General features: G+C 55.1%; 1 pseudogene; it reads right to left on the reverse strand.

Moving 5' to 3' along the window:
• Positions 1-13,177: 13,177 nt before the first annotated feature.
• LOC128930943 (lactosylceramide 4-alpha-galactosyltransferase-like) lies at positions 13,178-14,380 on the reverse strand (annotated as a pseudogene).
• Positions 14,381-22,838: the final 8,458 nt, after the last annotated feature.

Here is a 22,838-nt window from a genome sequence, read left to right on the forward strand (position 1 = left end):
CGCAGCTGCTCCAGAGCTGGAGTTAGCGAGCAAGCTGCCCCCCGTGGCTTTCCCGGCTCCCCACGCTGAGCAAGGGCGGCAGCCGCTCCGAGGGTTTTATTTCTGCCAGCAAACTTGTCGGAGGGGGCGGTAGCGCGCTCCGGTGAGGCGCCAACACTGTGGGCCCGCGTTTGTTTTGGACTCTGGGGACGGGGGCAACACCGGTGTTGCTGGAGGGGCGGCCGCCTGGGGCGGGAGAGGCTACCGGAAAAGCACCTGCGCCTCGCCGCTAGCCCTGTGAGCTGCCGGGGTTCTGAACTCCCTGACTCCTGGGGGTCGAGTCAGCATTCGGTCCCGGAACCCGGCAGGCTGCGAGCCGGCAGGAGCTGGCGCAGCTGGTGCGGAAACCCCCAGGAACTCCGCAGTTTCGCCCCGCGGCCCTTGCAAACATGGAGGTGACTGCTTGCAAAAAGCCCTTGCACACATGGAGCTGCCGGCTTCCAAAGCCCCCTTGCACACATGGAGCTGCCGGCTTCCAAAGCCCCCTTGCACACCTGGAGCTGCCGGCTTCCAAAGCCCCCTTGCACACCTGGAGCTGCCGGCTTCCAAAACCCCCTTGCACACATGGAGCTGCCGGCTTCCAAAGCCCCCTGGCACACATGGAGCGGCCTGCTTCCAAAGCCCCCTGGCACACCTGGAGCTGCCGGCTTCCAAAGCCCCCTGACACACCTGGAGCTGCCGGCTTCCAAAACCCCCTTGCACACATGGAGCTGCCGGCTTCCAAAGCCCCCTGGCACACATGGAGCGGCCTGCTTCCAAAGCCCCCTGGCACACCTGGAGCTGCCGGCTTCCAAAGCCCCCTTGCACACCTGGAGCTGCCGGCTTCCAAAGCCCCCTTGCACACCTGGAGCTGCCGGCTTCCAAAGCCCCCTGGCACACATGGAGCGGCCTGCTTCCAAAGCCCCCTGGCACACCTGGAGCTGCCGGCTTCCAAAGCCCCCTTGCAAACATGGAGCTGCCGGTTTCCAAAGCCCCCTGGCACACCTGGAGCTGCCGGCTTCCAAAACCCCCTGGCACACATGGAGCGGCCTGCTTCCAAAGCCCCCTTGCAAACATGGAGCTGCCGGCTTCCAAAGCCCCCTTGCAAACATGGAGCTGCCGGCTTCCAAAGCCCACTTGCACACCTGGAGCTGCCGGCTTCCAAAGCCCCCTGGCACACCTGGAGCTGCCGGCTTCCAAAGCCCCCTGGCACACCTGGAGCTGCCGGCTTCCAAAGCCCCCTGGCACACCTGGAGCTGCCGGCTTCCAAAGCCCCCTGGCACACATGGAGCGGCCTACTTCCCCGCCCACCCCAAGGCCGGGGGTGGGCTCCAGCGGTACTTCTTCAATAGGCGGGGGTTGAGTTAGGGAAGCTCCCCGCCCATTGGGGCTGGAGAAGGTGAGCAAGGGGGAGGGGCGGGAAGTCAGCAGGCAGGCTCGGTGATTGGCTGAGTCTTTGATGGATGGGTATTGTGTCCAATGTTGGAACGAAGCTTGAGGTTTTCCTCTGCGGGGCGGGCCGGGGCGGTATTTCCCTGGTAATGGAGAAGTGGCGGGTGGTAAAGGTGGTTGAGGGTTTCGCCATCTTCCCTCCCTCCCTCCTTCCTATTCTGGGCACCAGGGTCTGTGACCGTTTCGTTACCGGAGAGGTAGCTGCCAGTCACCTTCGGTAGGCCTGTGCCCCCAGCCCTTCTGGCGGCCTCCGTGCTGAGTCCGCGGCTCAAGCGGAGAGGGACGTGCGGTGACGAGCGGCCGGAGCAGCTTTGCGGTGAGAGCACGCGGGGCCGGGGGTCGGGCGGGGGCCTGGTGGCGGGTAACGCCGCACTCTCGGGTGTGTATGGGGTGGGGGGGCCTGACCTCCTTGGCTTCCCGCAGAGCAGACGGGCTGGAGGTGTGTGGCTGTGAGAGGCGGGTGGGTCTCCGCGAGGGAGGAGGAGGGTGTAGTCCGGTTGCACGTTGAGTGGGACAGGCTCTCGCGCTGCCTCTCGGAGGCAGGACCCGCGAACCCGTGCAATTGTGGAGAAAGGGGCTGGGCGGCTTCGCGCTGAGGGCGGTTTACAGCCGATCACACCCTCTCCTCCCCGGGTGTGCGGGGCCTCGGGCGTGCGGCCGCGCTCCGCCTTGCGGGGGTCCGGGACCGGTAGGGGGTCTCCAGGAGTAGACTCTGGGCGCGGCAGGGAGGGCGCGTGAAGTCTGAGTTCTTCCACCTCCTCGAGATCCGGTTGGCTGGAGGGTCGTACTGATCGGTGCTGCCAGTCCCCTTGCTCCCTTTCTCCGCTTGTCTGTCCCCCTCTCCCCTCCTGGTTTCCGCCTCACTGCCAAAGGAGGCGGAACCCGCTGTCGGATCGTGCTGGGAGTTTGGGCGCCTAGATCTGCCCCACCCTATGTCTTGGAATTTTGTAATTCAGAGATTTTTAATAATTTACATACAGAGAAAGGTTTTTTTTTTTCTTTTTTAAGGAAGGAGGTGTACAGTGATTTGACAAGATTCCTGGCGAAGCATAATTCTGTTTGCATTTTCTGTGTGAATAGACAAGACCAGTGACAGCTGTGCATGGCAGATGTTAGTACCTGGGAATTTTAATTGGAATTAAAAGGTTATGTGCATGGCAATCAGTAGTATAGCATACTGCTTTTCAAGGCTGTCTTATTTTTCTGGGCAATTCCACCAGTCAACCGGCTACTTTTGTACTTTGAATAGAGACGAGGATTCTCCGTGTTGGTCAGGCTGGTCTCGAACTCCCGACCTCAGGTGATCTGCCCGCCTTGGCCTCCCAAAGTGCTGGGATTACAGGTGTGAGCCACTGCACCTGGCCCCAGACACAGTTCTTGTCCTGGAGTAGCTCAAGGTCTGATGGGGGAGGCGCTTACAGGCAAAATAGAGCAGCAAGTGCAGTGCAGGAGGCTTCAGGCCGTGTCCACTGGTCAGCCTGGGATCCCCATCCAGCCCATAGCCTCTAGACAATGCTCCCTGAGGTTTCACACCCTCCATCCTGGGAGCTGCGGCAGGCTGGGGACAGATGGGAGCAGCATCTGTGCAGCCGGGGGTGAGGGGACTCTTGGGGGGCTGTTGAGGCCATTCTGCTCAAACCAGCTAATGACAAGCTTATGGGATCCAGATGCCTCCGCTGGCTCCAGTGCCTGCAGAGCCAGGGCCAGACCACTCAGAGCAGCCAGGGAGGCTGGGCCGGGCACTGGGCGTGGCTGCCAGCAGCAGCAGGGTGATCTAGGAAACTTATTCCCCAGGGCTTCACTCTGCCTGGACACCCCCATTACAGTCAGTCTCCTGGCTTCTAACAGCACTTTCCATGATGGAATGGACCTGACGGGTGGCTTGCATCTGACTGTGTGGAAGGAGGGGTTGTCCTGTGGCTCTGCCTGCATTTCCCCATGAGCAAGTTGGCCCTTCTTGGGTGTGTCTGAGGGAGGGTGGAACACAACATATGCCCAGGCTTGGTCAGGCAGACCTGGACTGTGGCCCTGCCTCCTACAAGCTGTGGGCTTTGGGCAAGTCCTCCAACCACTTCTCAGGGCCCCAGAGTCCTCCTGGGTCACCCGGGCTCACATCTGCCTTGCAGAATTCTGTGCAGAAGAGGGAGAGGGAGTGCTTTGTGAAATGTAGAATCCTGCAGCCCGTGAGAGGTGTTCATCTACAGTCTGACCTTGTCCTTGAGATGGTCAAAGCCTTCAGGGAGACAGAGGACAGAAGAGGACCATGGGGCCAGGGTGCATGTGCTTCTGGGCTCAAGACTGAGCCACTGCTGCTGTTCTGGATGGCAGGAGCTGGAAATGCCCTAGACGCAGCTGTGTGACTCTGAAAATACACCTGCCCTCTCTGGGCACCACTTCCTCTTTGGCAAAATGATAGTCATGATACCCACATTAGAGGGCTGGGTGAGGTAGCACGTGGTAGGCACTTTCCCCTGGCCCATGACGGCTGCCTAGGGACATCATGTGGGCCTCCACTGCCTCTGGACTTTGTGATGTGGCCTCCTGGCATGGGTGACCTCTCGTGGCTCTGTGGGCTGCACCTGGAGCTTTCCTCCCAATCCACGACACAGACACCCTCCAAGGTAGCTGGGTGCAAACCCTCAATCCCACGCATGCCTCACAAAGGGCCTATGGCCACATTCCAGCTCTTACCTCGAGACTGCTCAAGAGCTTCATCCAATGAGGAATTTTAGGGCCAGAAACTGGATAAAGCCTCCCTGGTTCCCAGCCCCAGCTACAGATGACGAAACTGAGACTCCAAGATATAACTTGCTCAGCTCTCACGGGGAGTTTGTGGCCAGTTCTAGCAGCTGCTAGAGAAACATCCTGTCCGTGACACTGCAGGGCAGCCCTCTGAGGGGCCTCTCAAGTGTGGTTTGCATGTCCCCAATTCACTCTGTTTAGTTTTTCTTGTCTTTTTTGAGATGGAGTCTTGCTCTGTCACCCAGGCTGGAGTGCAATGGCATGATCTCAGCTCACTGCAAGCTCTGCCTCTCAGGTTCAAGTGATCTCTTGCCTCAGCCTCCCAAGGAGCTGGGATTAAAGGTGACTGCCACCATGTCCAGCTAATTTTTGTATCTTTAGTAGAGATGGGATTTCACCATGTTGGCCAGGCTGGTCTCAAACTCTTGACCTCAGGTGATTCACCCGCCTCGGCCTCCCAAAGTGCTGGGATTACAGGCGAGAGCCACCATGCCGGCCATCTCTTGAGTTTCTAAGGTAATGTTTAAGGTGAATTTCCCAAGGGCCCCAAGGCTCTAAGTTCCAAGGTCCAGCCTGGCCCCTCCCCACCTTCTGGTCTGGAGGCCTAGCTCACCCTATCATCAGCCCCTGCTGTTGGGGGCACTTTTTTTTTTTTTTTTGAGATGAAGTCTCACACTATCACACCATGCCTGGCCAATTTTTGTATTTATAGGAGAGATGGAGTTTTGCCATGTTGGCCAGGCTGGTCTCGAACTCCTGGCCTCAGATGATCCACCCACCTTGGCCTCTGCATGTGGGATTACAGGTGTGAGCCTCTGCACGTGGAGGCACTGAGGTCTTTAGGGCAACATCAGAGGGGACCGAGTGCCCCTGGAGAAGGCTTGGGGTTTGTACAGGTGGCTCAGCCTCTGGGGATGTTTCTCATTTATTCACCCCTCAGTTAGCAGGTGTGTGCTGTCCAACCCTGGACTGGGCTGGGGCCAAAAGGGAACCACACTCTGGGCTCCAGGAGGAGGATGTGGTCTCATGGCAGAGATAAATAGGGTCTTCTGTTCCACAGAAAAGGACACCAAGTCTCCCTCACCCCACAGAGCAGATGGACCCAAGCCCCTGCTCCTAGGCCCAGCTGTGCCTGCACAGTGCAGCTGGCCAGCATCTATCACAGATCTCCTTGAACTGTGGCCTGGCCTCTGCTCTGAGGGTGTGGGCGGGGCTGGCAGAGACCTGGCAGAGCCCCCACCATCCCCTGCCCATGACCCATTCCCCAGGGTTCCCACAAGGCCTCCGGATCCCTGCCAGCCCCTTTCTATAAACAGGTGTGTGGCCGCTTGCTGCCTTTGTCCCAGGTGAGAGTGCCTGGCGATGCTGACATGGGGTCTAAGGGCCCAGCTTTTGGTTCTTTCCTGAAGCACCATGTCAGCAGCAGCTCCAGAACACCTCCATGCCACCCTGCTCACTCACTCCTTGGCCACTTTGGGTTCTGGTCCTCTCCCCATCTCCCCTAGGCCCTCCTCCAGGACCCACTCTCTGGGTCAGGTATCCCCTAGGGTGAGTGCCCAGGTTCCAGGCCCCTCATTCAACTCCCTCCCCCCAAACCAGCCCTCCTTCCCATCGCCCTGCACACTAGCCACTTCTTCCTCAGTTCTGCCTGTGACCACCTCCTGCTCCTTCTGCAGGAATACACTCAAGAGCCACATTCCCAGGGCCACCTTCCATGGCCACTGCATCCAATGTAGTCCCACCTCCCCCATCACTTTCCATCCCACTGTCCTGTCAGATTTCTTCTTAAGATCAGCTTGGCTGGGCACAGCAGCTCAGGCCTATAATCCCAGCACTTTGGGAGGCTGAGGTGTGTGGATCACCTGAGGTCAGGAGTTTGAGACCAGCCTGGGCAACATGGTGAAACCCTGTCTCTACAAAAAATCAAAAATTAGCCAGGTGTGGTGGTGGGCACCTGTAATCCCAGCTGCCCAGGAGGCTGAGGCAGGAGAATCGCTTGAACCTAGGAGGCAGAGGTTGCAGTAAGCCAGGATGGCACCACTGCACTCCAGATCATGCCACTGTATTCCAGCCTGGGTGATAGAGTGAAACTCCATCTTAAAAACATTTTTTTTAAAGGTCATCTCCTCACTCTGGGTCCCCAGAAGCCACATCTCTGGAGGTGCCCTTGCATTGTCTCAGCTGAGTCTCATCTGCTCATCCTCCCACCTCTCCAGACACTTGGCCAGAAGCCAGGCTGCTCCCTAACTCCCCAACATCCAGCCCTGTTCCCTGGCCCAAGCACGTCTCCCTCTCCACTCTCTACCCGCACGGCCTGTGTCTTTTTTTTTTTGAGATGGAATTTCTCTTACTGGAGTGCAATGGCACGATCTTGGCTCAACGCAACCTCCACCTCCTGGGTTCAGGCAATTCTGCCTCAGCCTCCTGAGTAGCTGGGACTACAGGTACGCACCACCATGCCCAGCTAATTTTTGTATTCTTAGTAGAGATGGGGTTTCACCTTGTTGACCAGGATGGTCTCGATCTCTTGACCTCGTGATCCACCCGCCTCAGCCTCCCAAAGTGCTGGGATTACAGGTGTGAGCCACCGCGCCCAGCGATCAGTGAATTTTCACCACATTACACACCATTTAACCAGCACATCAAGAAATAACCAGGCTGGGTGCAATGGCTCCTGCCTGTAATCTTAGCACTTTGGGAGGCCAAGGCAGGTGGATCCCTGAGGCCAGCAATTTGAGACCAGCCTGGGCAACATGGTAAAAGCCCTTCTCTACAAAAAAAAAAAAAAAATTTAAAATTAGCTGTGTGGGCATGGTGGCCCAGGCCTGTAGTTCCAGCTTCTTGAGAGGCTGAGGTGAGAGGATCTCTGGAGCCCAGGAATTTGAGGCTGCAGAGAGCCATGATTATACCACTGCACATCTCAGGTCACTGCTACCTCCATTGGTGGGTTCAAGCGATTCTTGTGCCTCAGCCTCCCAAGTAGCTAGAATTACAGACATGAGCCACCACACCCAGCTGATTTTTGGATTTTTAGTACAGATGGGGTTTTACCATGTTTGGCAGGTCGGTCTTGAATTCCTGACCTCAAGTGATCGTCCCACCTTGGCATCTCAAAGTGCTGGGATTGCAGGTCTGAACCACCGCACTGGGCCCAACCTGTACCCTTGACTCCTCCTAACCCAGAGAATTGGGCCAGAGCAGGCTTGAGCAGCTGCTGACAGCTCTACAGGACAGCAGGCTGGGAGTGCTCACTGGCCTCCGAGGACCACTTTCTGGAAACCAGATCCAGGAGGTAGCCTCGGCCCCAGACCCTCCTCACTTCTGCCAGGATGGGCTCCATCAGAGAATGGGAGACCTACCAGATGCTCCTGGTATCCTTGCCTCTGAGAAGCTGGGCAGTGAAGAGGCAGAAGTGCTGTGTCGATTCTTCCTCTTCCACATTCTAGTAAGGATCCCCTGTCCACCAGCCTGGATGGTGGGGCTGGAGAGGTTGAGGGCAGCAGAGGTAGGCTCTGCCTCACTGAACCTGTGCCTTGCCCAGTCTCTTTATCTTTTTTATTTTTTGAGACAAGGTCTCACTGTTGCCCTGTCTGCAGTGCAGTGGTGTTATCTCAGCTCACTGCAACCTCCACCTCCAGGGTTCAATTCTCCTGCCTCAGCCTCCTGAAAAACGGATTGCAGGCACCCACCACCAAGCCCGGCTAACTTTTGTATTTTTGGTAGAGATGGGGTTTCACCATATTGGCCAGGCTGGTCCTGAACTCCCAGCCTCAAGTCATCTGCTCACCTCAGCCTCCCAAAGGGCTGGGATTACAGGTATGAGCCACCAGGCCCAGCCTCAGCCCAGCCTCTTAATACAGCTGTTGTAAATGGGCCAGGATTCTGGAGAACAGAGGCAGTAAGGACAGGCATAGGCAGGGCAGGGGTAATAGCAGAAAGGCTGGAAGGCCAGAAGGTGCCAGGTGAGGACCCCAGCCTCTGCCCATCATGGTGCTATGCTCTTGTACCTCTGGGCTGGGAGCAAGGGGCCTAAGACCCAGGGCAGGGCAGGGGCCCCACAGATCCTGTTCCTGGCCTCTGACCCCTGGCCAGAGCTGTGTTTCCTCTTTTGCAAAGAGATGGATGGTGCCCAGTCCCAGCATAGTCATAATGATCAAACAAGCCAGCCGAGCTCCTGGCACAAAGCACATTCTCTATGACAGAGAGGTGTTATCACACCCCCACTTTCCACACGGGAGAAACAGGCTCAGCAAGTAGGTGACATGCTAAGATCTGAACCCACACCTTCACTGTCCGGTGCGCAGGGTAGGAAGGAGGCTGGCTGGCGAACCGGGGTCCAGTGCCCACCTCGGGTGGCAGCGACCACTCTCCACCTCCTTGTGCCAACAGCCAAAGACCAGAGTCCAGTGTCCCCTTTGGAGCACCCACAGCTACCGGAGGAGTCTGGCCGCTGCCCTCTGCCTAGGGGAATTCCAGAGGGACCCTGCACTTTGTCCTGCCCCCACCCCAACCCGGCTGGCTGTCGCCTGAGGGCCTGGTTGCCTCAGGCTGCCCCTGCACCTTGCAGGAGCAGGAGGAGGAACAGTTGTTGGGCAAGTGAGTTCTGGGAAAGGAGGGAGGGGTGCTCGCCATGGAAAGCTGCCCTGGGGAAATGTAATCAGAGCCTCAGAGCTGCAGTTTGTTCCTGACTTGTTTCTAGTGGGTGTGTTCACAGATGTTTTTGGCCAGGACTGAGAAAGTGGTGGGCCCATCCTTTACTGGGGGGCACTGCATGGCCCAACAGGGGCCCTGGGGCAGGCATCCTGTCAGTGATAGGAATCTTCCCAGCTGGCCAGGCATAGGCAAGCAGGGAGTTGCTTTCCCAGCAGCTCTAAGGGAGGGAAAATAATTTCCCCTGCCTGGTGTATCAATATTCAACTTTTTGTTTAAATCTTAAATTGTAATGTCCTCCTCGGAGTGCCTACCAGACATCGGGGATGAGTGAGCCCCTGTGTTCCTGGAAGTCTGGTTTCATGCTTCACTTGTTCCTAAATCTCTGCATGTTCTAACCTGGACCAGCCCAGTGTACAAGGCATGCTGGGAATTCTGCTGTGAGGCTAGGCGTCAGTGTGGCCTCAAGCCCTCAAGCAGGTTTCAAGCCCTAACTGCACTCAGGTGTGACCTGTGCTGCAATGCAGGGTGGGCCGGGAGGAGCATCCCCTTCCAGTGTGGGTGCAGCAGCAGCAGGAAACTGACGGGAAGTGAGACCTGAGCTCAGAGGGAATGACATTCCTTCCAGCTGTGGTCCACTGTCAAGACTCAGCCCCAGCCCCCACCAACTTCCAAGGAGAGAAACGAGGCCAGGCCAGGCCAGGCATGATGGTTCACGCCTGTCATCCCAGCACTTTGGGAGACCAAGGGAGTCAGATCATCTGAAGTCAGGAGTTGGTTGAAGACCAGCCTGGCCAACATAGTGAAATCCTGTCTCTACTAAAAATAAAAAAAATAGGTCTGGCACTGTGACTCATGCCTGTAATCCCAGTACTTTTGGAGGCTGAGACAGGCAGATCATCTGAGGCCGGGAGTTCAAGAACAGCATGACCAACATGGAAAAACCTCATCTCTCCAAAAAATACAAAATTAGCTGGTTGTGGTTGATGCCTATAATCCCAGCTACTCTGGAGGATGAGGTGGGAGAATCGCTTGAACCTGGGAGGCGGAGGTTGCAGTGAGCCGAGATTGCGCCATTGCAATAAAGCCTGGGCAACAAGAGTGAAACTCCGTCTCAAAAAAAAAAAAAATTAGCTGGGTGTGGTGGCGCACACCTGTAGCCCCAGCTACTTGGGAGGCTGAGGCAGGAGAATCACTTGAACCCAGGAGGTGGAGGTTGCAGCAAGCTGAGATTGCGCCACTGCACTCCAGCCTGGGCAACAGAGTGGAACTCTGTCACAAAAAAAAAGACTGTCTCACATCATAGTCCCAGGGTGAGTGCTCCAAGGCCACTGGGTCCACTCTGCCACCCCCAAAATGTTCCCTGCAAAGTGCTCCAGTTGCTGCCATGCTCCAGCCAGTGGGAAGTGGGGAGTGCCCAAAGCAAATGTCTGAGATCATCCATGACTCACACACATCACTTCTGTCACACCCCGTTGGCCTGGACTTAGTCACATGGCCACAGCCAGCTGCCAAGGGGAGGTGACATGCCCACCTAGAACTCAGTGTGTCCTATCACTAAGGACTGCAGAAAGACTGCACACTTGAGGACAGTTAACAGCATCTAACACACGTGGTAGACAAGGAGTCAGGATAGGCCACCTCCAGTGTTGGTTATTTCAGCAGCTCGTTGAGATCTCCGTGTCTTCAAGGATCTGGTGTGGTGACTTCTGATCTCAGACTTGTCCCCTCATGGCCTCAAGATGGCTGCCATTGTGCTGACCATTACACTCTTATGCGAAATGCGGAAAAGAAATGTTGCTTTCTTGTCTATGAAAATTTTCTCAGACACCCCCTTTTCCAGCTGACTTTCCCTCTCATTGGCCAGAATGGCATTGCATGCCCATTTCCACTCCAATTACTAGGAAGGGACTGGACCGACTAGGACTGCCTTAGACCAATGGAGATTCACCCCCAGGGCCGAGGGAGGGTTCACTTCCTCTACAGCCCTAGGCTACCTGAGGGTAGAACAAAATTGGGGTTCCCTTAGCAAAAAAGATGTGGGAGGAGAATGGCTGTGGATGAGGAGTCAACAGCACCCTCCCTGGGAACTGGCACCTCCTGCCCACCTCTCTGCCCTAAGCAGACATTTATGCACATATTTTTTTTTTGACAGAGTCTCTCTCTGTTACCCAGACTGGAGTGCAGTGGTGGGTGTGATCTTAGAGCACTATAACCTCTGCCTCCCAGGTTCATATGATTCTCCTGCCTCAGCCTCCAGAGTAGCCAGGATTGCAGGTGCCCGCCACTGTGCCTGGCTCATTTTTGTAATTTTAGTAGAGGTGGGGTTTCACCACATTGGCCAGGCGGGTCTTGAACTCCTGATCTCAGGTGATCCACTCACCTTGGTTCCCAAAGTGATGGGTTTACAGGCATGAGCTTAAGATGTTTTTCAGATCCCAAATTCCTGTGAAACAGCAAAGACCCCCCGCCAACAGATCAATGAAATCAGTGTGAGAACACATTTTCTTCTTCTCCCTGTCCCAGGATCTCACCCTACACTCTTCAGCCAGTGAAGGATCTCCACACTTTGGCCAACTTAAAAACCCTAAGGGCTGGGCACAGCAGCTTCTGCCTGTAATCCCAGAACTTTGGGAGACCCAGGCAGGCAGATCACTTGGGGTCAGGAATTCGAGACCAGCCTGGCCAACATGGCAAAACCCCATCTCTACTAAAAATACAAAGTTAACTGGCTTGGTGGTGCGTGCCTTTAGTCCCAGCTATTTGGGAGGCTGAGGCAGGAGAATCACTTGAACCCAGGAAGTGGAGGTTACAGTGAGCCAAGATGGGGCCACTGAACTCCAGCCTGGGTGACAGAACAAGACTCCATCTCAAAAGAAAAAAAAACCCAAAACACATAACCTACTCTTGAATACCCCTAAGAGCCAGGGAGCTCACCTCCTTCCCATGCCACCCAAGACGGTCTGTGGGCAGAAAACAGAGCCTAATGAACATCTTCTGCTTCGACTGCCAAAAAGCAGCGTGCTGAGCTTCAGTGCTCCTGGCAGCAGCCCCAGTCCCACTGGGCAGCTCTCTTCCAGCCTGGTGGGAATGCCCAGGCAGCTTCCACAATGCCAACCAGCTGGGGTCTCACCATGTAGGGAGCAGATATCCCTGTGGCCCAGCCCTGGAGCCACCCACAGGCCCTTCAGGTCCCTCTCAGGATCTCAGCCAGGCATCCAGGCTGAGGCCAGAGGGACCCCACAGGCCCTCAAAGCTCCCTCGCTGGGACCCCTCCCTGGACAGGCTGTGGCTCACCCCTGCTCCACTGGTAGGCTTGTCAGTGTCCTCATTTGGATCCATTTATGTGAAACAGATTGAGGGTTGTCATGGGGGTGGTTGTGCTGGTGGGACTCATCCTCGGGTGTTTGCGAGCCTTGAAAAAGGAGGGAAAAACAGGCCTCCCCCATTCCCCACCTCAGGGGCTCCCCATCACTAGGGATGCCGGGCTAGGAGCCAGGTCCCGAGCTCTTCTGTGCAGGGCAGGTTGTGAGACCTCATTGAAGTCACCGCCAGTCCACCCAGCAGCTTCCTGGTCAGAAGAACGAAGCAGAGGAGGCTGTGAGCCTGAATGCACTTCAGCAATCACAGGGCACTAGGTGACAATTGGTAACATTTATTCTGTTTATTATTCTCCTGTGTTTATAATTGGGAGGGGGTGTTTTCTTTAGAGAACCCCCACCCCTTGTCTAAGTGAATAGGCAGAGGGTACATGCCACCCCTTGCATCTCTGGAGAGGAGGAAGGATGGGGTGGGCAGGAGGGGCTGCCCCTAATGGGCTCCCCAGGCTGGCACTGCTGGGCCTCTGCCCTGCTCAGTCCCTGATGGCCCCTTGAAAGAGGAACCAAAACCAGAAAAGAGAAAAGCACTCCCCACCCTGGGCCCTGGGGCTGGGTCTCCCCCCACCCCCGCTCTCCTACCTCTTTCCACCTCCTCTCCTCTCTGGAATCTCATCCCTCCTTCCCCTTAGCACTGGCCTCAAGGGCACCTCTGCCCAAACCGTCTGGCTTCCCATGCCACCCAGGGGTGCCCTAAGGTTCATCCTTCTCTCTGCCATCCACAAGTCCCGGGGCACTCACTGAGCTCACTCTGCTGGCCCTGGCACCATGTGTCAGCTTTGCCCTGACACAGGGCACTGTCTTGAGGGTGTCCACAGCCTCCCACTGGGCCTGCTCCCACAGCTCCTCCTTTGCAACAGCCTAAGCCTGGTGGCAGATCAGACCTCCCTCTCCTGGGCCCTCAATCTCGCCTCCCCAGTAAGGGTGGCCAAGTGCCCCCTCCATCGGGAGTGGGTCGGGGAGGTGGCCTGGTGGGCCCCTCACAAGTACATTTTCATGACCTCATGCATTGTGGGGCAGTAGCGGGAATGGAGCTGGGGCAGCAGCGCCCTAGATGTGACCTCGAAGTGTGTGCCCCGGCTCTTCTTGTTCCACACGTGGACAGCATAGGTGGCATTGAGCAGCTGGGGCAGCTCCTAGGGGCTGATGTCCTCAAAATACTTCTTCCAGTCCTGCCAGGGGATGGGGTAGAAGGCCTCAGGGGGCAGGGTGGTGACCCCGTGGCAGGCGTGGCTCTCAGTGAGCCTGTAGTTGGAGCACCACTTCTTGAAGACATGTGTGAGCAGCTGGGTGCCCTGGTGGCCCCAGATCCAGCCATTGTAGTGATCCACGAAGTCCCACATGCACAGCTCCATGAACTTGTGCTGGCACTCGAAGGCCAGGAAGGGGCCATTGAGGACATAGAGGGACTGGGTGCCCAGCACGTTGGTCAGGTTCCTCAGGTTCTTGAGGACAATGAAGTTCATGTCCAGGTAGATGCCACTGAACTTCCACATGAGTGTGATCCTGGAGGCATCAGACAGCACGGGCAGCAGGTAGGGCTCCCAGCGCCCCTGCACTGCTGTGTACCAGGCAGCCAGAGGTGTGTCCCGGAATAGCTCCTGCAGGTCCAGTGGGAGCATCTGGACATTGGGAAAGCAGCTCAGAAGCGAGATGCCCAGGTGCCGGGGCAGGGAGGCATTGCCACCTGGAAGCCCTTTCATCAGGACCAGCACACGGGATTCGGGGTGAGTTCTGGCGGCTGACTCCACTGAGCACATGAAGAGGAAGTTGGGGTTGGTGTGGTCCGAAGTCTCTAGGAAGAAGATCTTGCCCGGAGGGGGGCTGTAAGAGGGAGGGGTGAGGGGTGCCATGGTGGGGCAAAGAATATCTGCCAGCAGGTTATAGAGCTGCCTTTGCTCCTTGGGCTCTCCCACGATGTGCCAGTAGATCATGATGGAGATGCAAAACATGAACTTGAAGCCGATGATGAATGAACAGGGTGCAGACCCACTGCCTTGGGGTACCCCGGAGCAGCCGCAGCATGAGGTCAGGGGGCTTGGACATGATCTTCCTAGATCAGACCAGGGGCTTCCAGCAGGAACTGGCTGGTCCATAAGACATGAGCACCTGCCATCAGGGAGGCCACTGGCATTTCCAACTCAAAGAAAAACGCTTCCTGTGACCATCAGCCAGAGCCAAGCCCAGCTTCCAAGCCCATGGGCTCCCAGGGCCACAGAGGCCAAGGCTTGAATTCTAGCCTACCAGCTGCTCACCTACAAAGTGAGAGCACTGGCCAGGTGCAGTGGCCCATGCCTGTAATCCCAGCACTTTGGGAGGCCGAGGCAGGCAGATCACGAGGTGAAGAGATTGGGACCATCCTGGCCAACATGGTGAAACCCCTTCTCTACTAAAAATACAAAAATTTATTGCAGAATCAGTTAAAATGAGAAACAAAGGAAAAAAAAATACAAAAAATTAGCTGGATGTGGTGGCACGCACCTGTAGTCCCAGCTACTAGGGAGGCTGAGAAGGAGAATTGCTTGAACCTGGGAGCCAGAGGTGGCAGTGAGCCGAGATTGCACCGCTGCGCTCCTGCCTGGCAAGAGTGAGACTCATCTGAAAAAAACCAAAAGGGAGCACAGCGGGCTGTGGACTGGGGTTGGAGCAGGATCCCTTCCACTCATGCCTGTGAGCTCCCCCAAGGACCGGCCAGTGCCACCCATGGCATGCCGCCATCACAAGCCCAGGCCAGAGTGTGGTCTGTATAAGAACTGTCAGAAGCGATGGCTTTACCATGTGACACACAGGGCTCTGTTAGGAGGGGCAGCCTGGGATTTGAGGTCCAGCTCCTGCCCACCTCAGCTCCATGAGCCAGACCTGAGGCTCATCCGAGGGCAAGCCACTGAGTGGGCCTGTGGACATTCAGCATGAGGCCTGGGGCTCTGGCAGGCCCAGGCGCTGGCTTGCTGAGGGCTGGCCCGGCAGGTACACTCACAGGGTGCCTGCTCCAGGCACAAAGGATGGGATGCCTACTGCGTCCCAGAGCCCTTTGCCCCAGACACAAGGGGGTCTTTGAGTCCCCTGGCTGTCCAGCCCGGACCCTGGGCTGTGCTTCTCATAGACACAGGTGGGAAAGAACCAGGGAGGTCGTGCTGCAGGCTGTGACGCTGACTGGTCCTTCTGCCTTGGACCTCACTCTTTCCTGGTGATGTCCACTTGGCTGGTGGCCAGGAACATGCACAGGTTCCTCGCAGGTGGTTGGAAGAACAAGACAGACTTGGACTCTGCTCCTGGTGGCAAGGCTGTGTGGACACCTGGGAGGCATGGGACTCCACCTCACAGCCAGCAGTGACAGCACAGGAGTTAGATCCCAGGCCACCTGGCTGAGGTCCCTGCCCTCACCACTGCACCACCCTGCCTAGGAGAGGTGGCTAGCCAGTGTGCCCCGTGTGTTGAAGGACCTCGGTGGAAGCTGACCTGAGCCATATCGACTGTTAACAGCTAGCAGGACCAGCAATGACTCAATGATTTCTAAGTGCTCTGTGACAAACTTACCCCCTCTGGCCCTCAGCAAGCCTGGGGGCAGTTGCATCATTTCTACATTAGGTGCCAGAGAACCTGGGCACAAGGTCAAGGGACTGGGTGCAACCTGGGCACTAATGGGAGCTGGGAGTTGGTCCCCTGCCAAGGACAGGCAGAAGCTGGAGTGGTAATCTCACATGGGCTGTGAGCCTGTGCGTGTGGTTCTGGGAGCCTGGGGCTTGGTGACGTAGGCTGGGCCCTTACCAGGGTAGAGAGCAGGGAACCTTGATGATATCACTGGCTAGTAACTGACCAGCCTTGGCAGCCTGTGGCAGAGAGTGGGGATCCTGGCAGCCCGCAGGCCTCCGGGAGACACACCCTGGCTCAGCGGCCGACCTTCTTTGCCAACACAAATACGGCCCTTCCACGCACTTGCAGTGCCTCCAAATTCATCTGCAAAAGATGGCAAGAAGAGAGTGAGACATGCCGCCAGCTCTCAGAGGCTTGTATCCCCGAGTGAGACAGGCCGCTGGCTCTCAGAGGCTTGTAACCCCGAGTGAGACAGGCCGCTGGCTCTCAGAGGCCTTGTGTCCCTGAGTGAGACAGGCCACTGGCTCTCAGAGGCCTTGTATCCCTGGCCACACACACAAATCAGGCCTGGGACTCGTGTTCACTGATTCATTGACTTGCTCCACCGGAAGCTCAGGGACAGGGCAGGCCCTGCACTGGTACCCAGGAGAAAAGGAGAATCAGACACAGCCTTGCCTTGAAGGAGCTATCAGCCTTGTGGGAGCACCATTTAGAAACAGCGGTCAGGTCTCATGGCTCATGTCTGTAATTCCAGCACTTTGGGAGGCCGAGGAAGTCTGATCACTTGCGGTCAAGAGTTTGAAGACAGCCTGGCCAACATGGCAAAACCCTGTCTCTGCTAAAAGTCCAAAAATTAGCCAGGTGTGGTGGCACACACCTGTAATCCCACCTACTCAGGAGGCTGAGGCAGGAGAACTGCTTGAACCCAGGAGGCAGAGGTTGTGGTAAGCCAAGATTGCGCCACTGCACCCCAGCCTGGGTGAGAAAGACAAACTTTTTTTGTTGTTGTTCCAATGCACAGACTATCTTAAAAAAAAAAAATAATGACTCACTTTGGGAGGCCGAGGTGGGTGGATCACCTGAGGTCAGGAGTTCGAGACCCACCTGACCAAAATGAAGAAACCTCATCTCTATCAAACATAAAAAATTAGCCGGGTGTGGTGGTACATGCATGTAATCCCAGCTACTCAGGAGGCTGAGGCAGGAGAATCGCTTGAACCCAGGAGGCAGAGGTTTCAGTCAGCTGAGATCGCACCATTGCACTCTAGCCTAGGCAACAAGAGTGAAACTCTGTCTCAAAAAAAGGACACAAACAAAGATGGTGACTCCCTCAGGGAAGTGACACTTGGTTAAGCACCAAGGATGAGCATGTCAGACGGAGGAGACGCGGTGGCTCCAGACCTCCGTAAGCACCATAGGGACAAGCGTCCAGTGTGCACCTGTGTCTTCTCTCCCCACTACCCGGCTTGGAGCTCAGCACACGGTAGGCACATGGGGAAAAGGCTCACTCTGACCCACTCACTCAACAGCCAGCAGGATAATTTACAAATACGTTGGCCATGTCATTCTCAGGTCAGACCCTGAGTGATGTGGGAAGTCCTGATCCACTGGGCCCCATGTGTCCCCCACAGCCTGACCTCATATTCTGCTGCTCTCCCCGCCACCTGTGCCCCAGCCACACCTGGCCACTTGTTTCTCAGGCCTTGTGTGGATGCCAGAGCCTTGGTGTCCTTCTGCTTGGAAGGTTGTTCCCTCAGGTGTCCACTCAAAAGTCCCCTTCCCACCAGGTCCTCCCTGGGCCCCCTGAAATTCCCATTCCCCCCCATCGCTTCAGAGCCCCCTCATTAGGTTACTCATCCTTGCACTTATTCTAACACACTGTACATCCTACTTGTTTGCTTTGCTTGTCTGTCTGGAACATAACCCCATGAGGATAGCTATGTTTTGTGTGTGTGTGTGTGTTTTTTTTTTTTTTTTTTTGAGACAGAGTCTCGCTGACACCCAGGCTGGAGCGCAGTGCTGCAATCTTGGCTTACTGCAATGTCTGCTGCCTTAGTTTAAGTGATTCTCCTGCCTCAGCCTCCTGAGTAGCTGGGACTACAGGTGCCCACCACCATGCCCAGCTAATTTTTGTATTTTTGGTTGAGACGGGTTTCAACATATTGGCGAGGCTGGACTTGAACTCCCAATTTTGTGATCTGCCCGCCTTGGCCTCCCAAAGTGCTGCAGTTACAGGCATGAGCCACTGCACTTGGCCTTATGTTTTGTGTTTTGCTCAGCTCTAGAACAATAGAACAGTGCCCAGCTCTTAGCATGTAGTCAGTAAATTGTGATTACATGAATTAACCACCAAGTGCATTAATAAATGATCCATAGCCAGGCGCGGTGGCTCACATCTGTAATCCTAGCACTTTGGGAGGCTGAGCTGAGTGGATCACCTGAGGTCAGGAGTTCAAGACCAGTCTGGCCATCATGGGGAAACCCCATCTTTAAAAAAAAAAAAAAAAGAGCTGGGCACGGTGGCTCAAGCCTGTAATCCCAGCACTTTGGGAGGCTGAGGCTGGTGGATCACGAGGTCAAGAGATCGAGACCATCCTGGTCAACGTGGTGAAACCCCGTCTCTCCTAAAAATACAAAAAATTAGCTGGGCATGGTGGCGTGTGCCTGTAATCCCAGCTATTGAGGAGGCTGAGGCAGGAAAATTGCCTGAACCCAGGAAGCGGAGGTTGCGGCGAGCCAAGATCACGCCATTGCACTCCAGCCTGGGTAACAAGAGTGAAACTCTGTCTCAAAATTAAAAAAAGAAAAAAGAAAAATTAATAAACGATCAGTAAATGAATGAATCAATGAGTGAGTGAATTAATGAGTGAGTGTGCAGATCGATGTGGGGTCAGAGGCCAGGTGAGCTCCCTGGGATGTGGGCAGCAAGACAGGACTTTGGTGTAAAACAAAACACACTGTCCCCCAGCCCCATCTTTCTTCTGTAGGGAGAGGGGCTATTTTGGTCCTGGGTAATTTTAACCCCACGTGAATCACGTGGATGGGTGGACAGTTGGAGGACCAGGAGCAGCAGCACAGGCCTCTGGCCATTTGGGGGCTCCAAGTGCTGGAATGATCTGCCTCCATGGTGTGGGTGGGGTCTGGGCCCACCTGGAGGGGCAGGAGATGTTGCTGGACCACAGCTGGGCATGCCAGACAAGGGCCACACCATATTTGGTGTCAGAGCCCAAGACCCAGGAATAGAAACTGTTTATGGGGCCAAGTTGGCTACAGCCCAATACCCAGGTGACCTCAGGCCCTAAGCATGCTCCTGGTCCTTGAGACGGGGCTTACAGTTGTGGCCCACATCGTGGGCTTTGTCAGCTGGGCCTGGGACACCTCTGCTGCCTGCCCCTGCCTCCAGGCTCACCTCTTCCTGCCCCGTCACCAGGGAGCTGTTCCCAGTTAGCCTGTTGCTGTGGCCACTCCCCTGCTCTAAGCATCTCCATGGCTCCCATCACCAGGATCCCCCATGACTTATCTTAGAAAGTGAGGAGTGAGAAGAGGTGCAGGACATGGCTGGATGCGGTGGCTCATGCCTGTAACCCCAGCATTTTTGGGACATTGAGGCAGGCAGATCATGAGGCCAACAGATTGAAACCATCCTGGCCAACATGGTGAAACACCACCTCTACTAAAAATACAAAAATTAGCTGTGCATGGTGGTGGGTGCCTGTAATCCCAGCTACTCAGGAGGCTGAGGCAGGACAAAAATCACTTGAATCCAGGAGGCAAAGGTGCCATGAGTGGAGATTAAGCTATTGCACTCCAGCCTGGGTGACAGGGCGAGACTCTAAGAAAAAAAAAGAAAAATCGGCTGGGCGACGTGGCTTATGCCTGCAATCCAAGCACTTTGGATCCAACATGGGTGGATCACAAGGCCAGGAGTTCCAGACCAGCCTGACCAACCTGGTGAAACCCCATCTCTACTAAAAATACAAAAATTAGCCAGGCATGGTGGCACGCACTAACCCTAGCTACTCAGACGGCTGTAGCAGGATAATCACTTGAACCTGGCAGGCAGAGGTTGCAGTGAGCCAAGATCTCACCACTATACTCCAGTGTGGGTAACAGAGCAAGACTCTGTCTCAAACAAATAAACAATAAAAATTGAGAGGTGCAGGGCAATGGAGACAGAGAGCCAAAGGCCAGGTCAGACCCCTGCTGGCCAGGCCCTTGGCACCAGCTCTTCAGGCCCCAACAGAGGGCATCAGCAACAAGGGCCTGGAAAAGGCCCTCCAAGCTGGAGCTTGTCATCCCTACACAAATTGCACCTCCACCTTTCCCTACAGTAGAGGCGCTACCCCTACGGCCCCGTGTCTAGCCCAGCTTGGCCTACACTGGCTAACCATGACCCAACAAAACAGAGTCCCACACTGAGCCCCCATCCAGGCTGAGTGTGGACACAGAGGCTCCCAGAGCGCCGCGGTGGTGCCCTTGGAGGCTCCAACATTCTGATGGGGACACAGAGGCCCAGAGAGGTAAAGGTGTCAGAGGCATGTGAACCAAACCAACTCCATCTTAAATAGGAGCTGGGTAAAATGGGGCTGGAACCTATTGGACTGCATTCTCAGACGGTCACGGCATTCTAAATCACAGGATGAGGAATTCAGCAGAAAATACAGCTCATAAGGACCTTGCTGATAAAACAGGTTGCAGTAAAGAAGCCGGCCAAAACCCACCAAAACCAAAATGACCACGACAGTGGCCTCTGTCCTCACTGTTACACTTCCACCAGCGCCATGACAGTTTACAAATGCCACGGCAAGTTACCCTCTATGGTCTAAAAAGGGAAATCATGAATAATCCACCCCTTGTTTAGCACATAATCAAGAAATAACCATTAAAATGGGTAATCAGGGCCGGGTCCGGTGGCTCACGCCTGTAATCTCAGCACTTTGGGAGGCTGAGGCTGGTGGATCACAAAGTCAACAGATTGAGAGCATCCTGGTCAACAAGGTGAAACCCCATCTCTACTAAAAATACAAAAATTAGCTGGGCATGGTGGCGCATGCCCATAATCCCAGCTACTCAGGAGGCTGAGGCAGGAGAATTGCCTGAACCCAGGAGGCGGAGGTTGCGGTGAGCTGAGATGGCGCCATTGCACTCCAGCCTGGGTAACAAGAGCAAAACTCCGTCTCAAAAAAAAAACAAAAAAAAAAACGGGCAATCAGCAGCCCTAGGGCCTGCTCTGTCTATGGAGTAGACATTCTTTTATTCCTTTATTTTTTTTTTGAGACGGAGTCTCGCTCTGTTGCCCAGGTTGGAGTACAGTGGTGCCATCTTGGCTCACTGCAACCTCCACCTCCTTGGTTCAAGTGATTCTCCTGCCTCAGCCTCCCAAGTAGCTGGGATTACAGGTGCCCACCACCATGCTGGGCTAATTTTTAGTAAAGAGGGTGTTTCACCATGTTGGCCAGGCTAGTCTTGAACTGACCTCAAGTGATCCTCCCTCCTCAGCCTCCCGAAGTGCTGGGATTACAGTATGAGCCAACGGCCCAGCCTTAAATAAACCTGCTTTCACTTTGCACTTCAAACTCGCCGTGAATTCTTTCTTGCCCCTTGGCATGAGTGACAATGACCCCCTCCCACCATGCTGCCCCCACATCACTCAACATTTCCTTCGATGCCCTTGGTCATGGGCCTGGCCCAGGGAGCAGACTGAGGACCTGGAGAACCCCATGCAGGGCCTGGGGAGGGCTCTGAGTCCCTGTTAGGGCTAGGGATACAGGAATGGGTGTAAGGTCTTTTAGGCTGACTGAGGGCTCCGTGGATGCAGTGGCAGTCCCCATGACCTGCAGGTATACTCTGGATGGCCTCCTGGAACCAGAAAATCTAAAGTAACTGGAAGACCCTGAAGAGAGGAAGCATTATCAACCCCTGCCGGGCCTAATTAACTTGAGACATTCTCTATTGCTGCTTTTCCCTATCTCTGTTCTGGAAAAGGAATGTTGCTTCTATACCAGGCAGTCGGGACTGGTACAAAATACAGCCCAACGGCTAAGTAAAAGGGCCTCTGAAATTAGACAGTGCCTCTCAAACTCAGGAACCACATGGTTCCACCTTTAAAGTCGGGCACCTGGCTCCTCCCACGAATGGAACCCCTTGCTGCCATATTGCTCCTTTTAGCCTTTGGCCCTTGCCTAATGAACATCCAGCCCTTGTGGGTACAAGCCACTAAGTACAAACACTAGAGTGTAAAAGGTGATGCTCCCTAATATCTGTAAGAGAGCATGGAAGGGGGAAACAAAGCGGAAATTTTGTGCAGGATTTTGTCAGCATGTTGTCAGCAACCATCCCTATTTTTAAAGTTAGTAACGGCCTCTTTCTCCTTCTGTACCTCAGCTTACTGCTTACTAATGGGAAAACCTTAAAAAAAACTGCCTCGCTGTCTAAAACCTGCTGCGTTGTCTAAAGTCCTGAGTTCCTTCCCCTGACCCTTCACTTAGAAAAACTGTGTACTTTTCTTAGCCAGGGTTCAAACTTTTTGGTGCTAATCCTTCTAGGCATAACAAAATGTGTTCCTCCAATCCCGAGTGCCACTTGGGTTTCTTGTCAGGTAAAATTTTCCAAAACACCTTAACTGATAAGGCAATTGGATTTTGTAACCAATTTGGTCAACCTCCGGACTCCAGACCCTACAACCCCCTCCCAGCTTGCAAAACAAGTGCCCTAACCTGTAAGTTCTGTAACTTTCCACTGCCCACCCCAAACCTATAAAACCAACTTCTATCCCACCGCCCTCCATTGACTCTTTTTTCAGACTCAACCCGCCTGCCCCTGGGCGAATAAACAGCCATGTGGATTATGCAAAGCCTGATAAGGGGGAATCTCTTCATTCAGAGCATGTGTGTTAACACTCGGCAGAGGGAGAGGTGAGCTGTCAGGCTGTTGAAACAGAGGCCGACGAGGCCTGGTGGCTCATGCTTGAAATCCCAGCACTTTGGGAGGCCAAGGCAAGTGGAT

This window comes from Callithrix jacchus, chromosome 15 (assembly GCF_049354715.1).
Source record: "Callithrix jacchus isolate 240 chromosome 15, calJac240_pri, whole genome shotgun sequence".
NCBI classification, from domain to species: Eukaryota; Metazoa; Chordata; class Mammalia; order Primates; family Cebidae; genus Callithrix; species Callithrix jacchus.